A 7032-nucleotide genomic window follows, 5' to 3' on the forward strand; every position below is an offset into this window, starting at 1 on the left:
CAAATGAAACATTCGATTTGCACATGATTATTGCCCAAGTATTTAACTCATTAGCTAACTCATCAATTTGATTCATAGTATATGGAGTAATAATTTTATTGGGAGAAATTCCAAACACTCCCTTTGCTGCTTTTATTCCTTTGAGTATTAAGTGTCCTACAGCCTCAGGATACCTAGTAAGAATAGTGTTAGGAGAATAAGATAAATGTATCCATAATAATGGACCTTCTTGCCAAAATACTCCTGTAGGAATATTTTTTGTTGGTAGTACAATAAATAATAAAGGCAAACTTATATCCATTCTATCCAAATGCATATTTTCCATATATGTTTCAATGATTTTTAATGCCTTTCTTGCTTCAGGCGTTAACATTCGGGGTGAGTTTGGATCTGATGGACCTTTTAGGATATCAAATAAAGGTCCCAACTCTCCTGTTGGTATACCTAAATAAGGCCTTATCCAATTTATGTCTCCTAATAACTTTTGAAAGTCATTAAGTGATTTGAGTTGATCTACTCGTATTTGAATTTTTGGTGGACGGACCATGGTTGAGGATAATAGAACTCCTAAATAATTAATTGGAAAATTTAATTGTACTTTATCTATTGCTATCTCTAGATTATAATTTTTTAATAAGTTTGTAAGTGTGGCATAACATTCTAGCAATGTGTTTTTAGCTTTGTGTGCTAATAATACATCATCCATATAGTGAAATATTTGTAGTTCAGAATTTTGATTTCTAAGTGGCTGGATTGCTTTGTTAACATAAATTTGACACATAGTTGGGCTGTTAGCCATCCCTTGAGGGAGTACTTTCCATTCATATCTCTGATCAGGACCTTCATGATTCAGTGCAGGGATAGTAAATGCAAAACGTGGACTATCCTCAGGATGAATTGGAATTGAAAAAAAACAATCTTTAATATCTATAACTAAAACATACCAGGTTTTTGGCAAAGCAGACAACTGAGGAATCCCTGATTGAGCAGGTCCCATAATAACCATCTCATTATTAATGGCTCTTAAATCTTGCAGTAATCTCCATTTACCAGATTTCTTTTTGATGACAAAAATGGGAGTATTATGGGGAGATACAGAAGGTTGTATATGTCCTTCTGCTAATTGTTGTTTGACCAGGTCATGGGCTGCTTGTATCTTTTCTTTAGTCAGGGGCCACTGAGGAACCCACACTGGTCTTTCTGATTTCCAAGTAATTTTTATTGTCTCAGTGGCCCTTTCTGAAAATCCAACCCATGTCTGTCTGTTCCTTGATCTATTTGTATTGGTGCTGCTATACCTTGTTCTTGTTTTTCTAATCTTTTTCCTTTCCTAAAACCTTGTCTAGTCATAATAGTGGGTGCATTTTGGTTGATGTTATTTGTTAATGTCAAGCCTAATTGATCTAGGACATCTCGTCCCCATAAATTTACGGGAAGATGATCCAATACATATGGCTGTATAGTTCCTTCACATCCTTCAGGATCCTTCCAATCTAATACCATTGCACTTCTATGGGGATTAGTCGCCACTCCTAGGCCTCGAAGCGTTTGAGTGGCTTGTTGTAATGGCCAATGTTTTGGCCATTCTTGACGAGAGATGATGCTAAGGTCTGCACCTGTATCCAGTAGCCCATTAAATTCATGTCCTTGAATATTTAGTTTTAGCATGGGGCGAGAATCTAAATTTAAAGAAAGCATAGCCCAATCTACACCTGTGGAACCTAATCCCTTGGAACCTCTTTCTACAGTACGACTGGAAAATTTATCATGTAGGCTGGGTATTATTAGTAACTGTGCTATTCTATCTCCTGGTGAAATTACTGATATACCCTTTGGAGAACTGGCTATAATTTTTATTTCACCTTCATAATCGGGATCAATTACCCCAGGACTTATCATAAGTCCTTTTAGAGTAGAAGAGCTGCGTCCCAATAATAAGCCTCCTGTTCCTTTGGGAAGAGGTCCTTTCACCCCTGTCGGAATGATTTGAACTCCCATCTCTGGAGTTAGTACTGCTCTGGCGGAGGCGCAGATGTCCAACCCTGCGCTCCCTCTGGTTTGTCTGATGAGGGATCTGATGGACAATGTGTCCTGGGCACTACCCTGATGGGGTTGCTGGGTTCCTCCAGTGCTCCGTATATTTGTGGTTTTGGGCCCCGGAGCATTGGGCCCCCTTGTCCATTTTTTGGCAATGGAGCCTGATGCCTTTCTCCACGATATCGTGGATAAACACCTGGTCCTTGTTCGTTTTTTGATAATGGAGTACCCTCTATGGTGGTTTGAGAACGGCATTCATTAGCCCAATGTCTCCCTCTACGGCATCGTGGGCAAATACCTGGTATTCTACTCCTTGGATACCTAGTTTTGTTAAACCCTCCTCCAATGGGGCAATTCCTTTTAAAATGTCCTGTTTGTTCACAATTGTAGCATGTTCTTGGCCTGGCATCTAAAGCCTGTTTTACTGCAGCTGCCACAATTTGCCCTTGTTCATTAATGTCTCTGGCATCTAAAGCCTGTTTTACTGCAGCTGCCACGACTTGCTCTTGTTCATTAATGTCTCTACATAATTTAATATATGTGTTTAAATCTTCATGTTTCCATGGTCTAATGATATCTCTGCACCAACGATTCGCTTGCTCATAAGCCAGGTGTTTTAGTAATGGCATTGCTTGTTCTGTATTCCCAATAACTCTGGTAGCTGTTTGAATAAGCCTATCTACAAATTCAGCATAAGGTTCATTAGCTCCTTGTATTACCTTAGATAATTGACCTTGTAAACCTCCATGTCCTTGTAAAGTCTTCCAAGCCTTAATTGCATCTGCAGCAATTTGTGCGTATACGCCAGGATCATATGCAATTTGTTGCTGCTGATCCTCATAAGGTCCCTTTCCTAACAACATATCTAGATTTCTCTGAGGATAACCAGCTGCTGCATTTCGCCTAGCCGTCTCCTTGCAAAATTCCTCATTGGCAACCTTCCATAACAGGTATTGTCCTCCATTTAGCACAGCTTTACACATATTAGCCCAATCTGCTGGCGTCATGTTCAAGTTGTTAATGGATTCGACCAAGCTTACAGTGAAGGGTGCTTGAGGACCATAGGTTGTTACAGCCTCTTTTAGCTGCTTCACTGTTTTGAAATTTAAAACTTGGTAAAATCGCTGCCCTCCTGCCTCAAATACAGGGCATGTTAATATTTGAGATCTTGTCTCAGGATCCCAACTATCAACTGCGGGGGTTGGGGACCTCCCAGCATATGGAGGTGGCCTTGTTAGTTGGACACTTACATCCTCTGGTGATAGAAAGGTGTTAGTAGCAGTCTCCTGTAGAGGTGGTGCTGTTGGTTGGACACTTACACCCTCTGGTGATAGAAAGGTGTTAGTAGCAATCTCCTGTTGTAACTTTCCCCCTGATGGCTTTTTCTGTTTTACACTTTCTTTCTCTGTCTGACTAACTTGAGAGACCTTCTTTTTTACTTGAATCTTTTCCTCTGTCTGACTAACTTGAGAGACCTTCTCTTTTACTTGAATCATTATGTCTTCTCCTTCCTCTACCATTGTCTGAACTGAAGGCTTTGGACTAAGCAAACAAGATACGAACGTCCACAATGGCAATGTGCCAACTGGCAGAGTCCCTGGGCTTTTCTTTTCTATTCTTTTTAAATCTTCACCATGATGGTTCCATTGTGATATATTTAACAACTCCTCCTTAAAAAGCCATGGGCTACATTTTTGTATTGTATCAACGTATGCCCTGACTGCTATTGATTTTACTGGGATGCCTCCTTCCTCTAACAATTTACTTAACACTCTTTCAGTTTGTTGTTTACTAATTTCTGATCCCGTATTTCTACTATAATACAACCCAACAAGATGACGCCAAACAAAACCGAGACAGAATGAAATAAAAAGGGAACAACAAAAAGTCATTATAGCCTTTCTATCCTCCTGACATGTGCATCCGTCCTTTCTCCCTATCTGTTCCTCAGACGTAAATAGTTTTTCCTCAGATGTGAGCGGTTTTTCTTCCGTCTCACTCATCTCCAGGGACAGGCAACTTAAAACAAAAGTGAAACAAAATAACAAAAGAAGAATCTTAAAATGGCTACCCATCCTCTCGCCCTGCCCTCAGGGGCGAGCAGTTCACTTACCCTCAGTCGCTCCCCGTGCGAGCCACCAGATGCCGCAGTCTGGCTGGGCACAATCAGAAGCCACTTGTCAAAAGAAACTAACTTTATTTTTAGAACACACACACACTGCACCACACAGCTCTTCAGGAAAACCCTCAGAGCCCAACTGCCACCATCGGCTTTTTTCAAGCCTCTCTCTCCCCCCCACAAGCTTCTCTCCACCTCCCACAATCCTCCTGCTCTTGAGGCCGATTGGCTGGGTCACGTGGGCAGAGCCAAAAAGTCCCCCAATGAGCAGCTCCGTGGTCTGAAAGGGCAGGGAAACAGTCCAATGAGCATCACCGCAGAGGAGCCAATCAGCTAGATGTTGCTGGGGCCGAGGAGCCAATCAGCTAGATGTTGCTGGGGCCGCTGTGAGCCAATCATCAGCCGGCAGCTGGATTGCTGGCAGCTGGAAGTTTGCTGGGGCCCCTTCGGCTGTGGCTCTCAACAGACCTCTTGGATTGCCTTTTGGAAATTCCCTAATAAGGAGGGAAAAGGCAGTGAAAATATGAATTTTATGGCAACCTTTTGGTGCTTATGTCAGACTCCCTTCCAGATCCTCTCCATTTGGATAGATGGCCACATAGTTGTATTTACAAAATATATTTAATAAGACTTTCTGTAATAGGACTCTTAAACGCATTAAATCTGAATTTGGATTTAGCCTCTTTCCTCTAGATGGTGAGAGATAAAAGGAGCATTGGACTTGACCAAGAAGCCCTCTGTATTAATTTGGTTGAACTCTGAAGGCTCCAAGTTTAGGTAATACAGGGCCCTTTGCTGGGGACAGTGAGGATTTGCATTTATTTCTCACTTTATTGCACTATGGTCAATGAATGTGACATGCATAAGTTTTGCTTTACAAAATTGAGATTTCTTAGTCAATTGTCTCTTGAACAGTAAAGCAGATGTATTCTCTATGGGTAGGATTGTAAGTTTAGATATGAGTTTTGTCATATTTTATTATTTAAACCCTTTTATTGTTTCAGCAGGTAATACACTCATGATCCAACTTTCAAAGGGCATATAGAGGTATCTAGAGTGGAAATTCTCACCTTTGTCCTGTACCCAAACAGTTTTCCTCCCCAAAGGCAGCCAATATTATCATTTTGTCCTGTATCCTTCCAAGGTGTTATTTTATGCATATACAAAGAATTACATATGTGTGTATCTATATTTCACTTTTCAACAAGTGGCAGCATATTTCATAATTGTTCTCTACCTTGTTTCTTTTTGTTTAGTAATATATGTTACAGACCATGCTTGTCAGTAAAAGAGAACAACCTCATTTTTCTAATAACTGCATAGTATTTCACTGTATAGAAATACAACTTCTAAATGAATTGTTAAATACCCATCCCTTATTGATGTACATTTATGTTGTTGCCAAAATTTTGCTACTACAAATAATACTGTAATACAGAAACTTGTTTATGTATGTAAATTATTTTATATGTGTGAAAATCTGTCCATAGGATATAAATGGAAACAATGGCCTAATTTCATAATTCAAAATCTTAATAAACATTGCCAGATTATTTCTTATGGATGATAAAAACCTACTTCAGGGTTGGGAGTATGGCTCAGTGGTAGAGTGGTTGCCTGACAGGAACAAGGTCCTAGGTTTGATCCCCAGCATCACACACACACACACACACACACACATATAAAAGAAAGAAAAAGAAAAAAGAAAAGAAATTTGCCTGGTATGGTGGCACATGCATGTAATTCCAGCTACTCATAAGGCTGAGGCAGGAGGATGGAAAGTTCCAGACCTGTCTGCGCAATTTAACAAGAACTTGTCTCAAAATAAATTTAAAGGGACTCAGTGGTAGAGCACTTGCCTAGCATACATAAAGCCATAAGTTCCATCCCCAGCACTGTACAAAAACAAAACAAAACAAAAAGCCTGCCAGTAGTGTATGAAAATGCCTGTTTCTCCACAGACAGAACAGCACAGTAAAATATTACACTTTTGTATCTTAATCATTCTGACTAGTGAAAAAGTGATCTCAGTTTACTTTAAATTTGCATGTCTGTTATTATGAGTGGGTGCTAGAATCTTTTTATTCTTTTAAGAATCATTTGTACTTTTCTTTCTATAAACTGGCCATTCATATTAATATTTTATTAGATTGCTAGTTTTTTAAAATTGATTTTTAAGAACTCTATTAGAGAAATGTGGAATTTGTCTGTGATAGGAATTTCATCTTTTGTGGTTCATAAGTGCACTGATTGGGTTTTCGTACCACTGTGTAAGCTGTGTCTCCCTTAAACCTTGTTACCATGTTGAAATATTACCCCTCTGACATGAAAAAAAATGAATTTCAAATATTTCCAAGTTTTCATGTTTTTGCTTAGAGTGATTTTGCCAGGCAGATCTTATTTATTTTTCTTGGGTCAAATTTATGAAGCTTTTTTTTTTTAAAAAGGCTTTGGGGTTTTATATCATTCTCAGAGAAGCTTTTCACATTCTAGGATGATATTTAAAAAGTATTCCTTGGTTCTTCAAGTACTTTTATGCTTTCAGTTTTAACATTAAATTTTCTGATCCATCTGGAATATACCCTGGTACAGAGTCTGAGGCATGAGTCCAACATTACTGTTTGTTTTTTTTTCCCCCATAATGCTACTACCATTCTCATCTACTTATATGATTTAAAATGTAAATTAACGGCTGGGGTTGTGGCTCAGCAGTGGAGCACTTGCCTAGCATGTGTGAGGCACTGGGTTTGATCCTTAGCACCGCATAAAAATAATAAATAAATAAAAATAAAGGTATTGTGTCCATCTACAACTAAAAAAAATTTTTAAAAAGTAATATGTTATATATGTTATTTTCATATAGTTTATGTATGATT

At 38.9% G+C, this 7032-nt stretch overlaps 1 non-coding gene across 1 annotated transcript; it reads left to right on the forward strand.

The window, feature by feature from the left end:
- Positions 1–6379: 6379 nt before the first annotated feature.
- Positions 6380–6482, forward strand: LOC114086215 (small nucleolar RNA U13). The gene has a single exon (XR_003581619.1). It is a non-coding gene; the product is annotated as a small nucleolar RNA U13 (small nucleolar RNA).
- The last annotated feature ends 550 nt before the right edge of the window (positions 6483–7032 follow it).

This window comes from Marmota flaviventris, chromosome X, assembly GCF_047511675.1.
Source record: "Marmota flaviventris isolate mMarFla1 chromosome X, mMarFla1.hap1, whole genome shotgun sequence".
Lineage (NCBI taxonomy): Eukaryota > Metazoa > Chordata > Mammalia > Rodentia > Sciuridae > Marmota > Marmota flaviventris.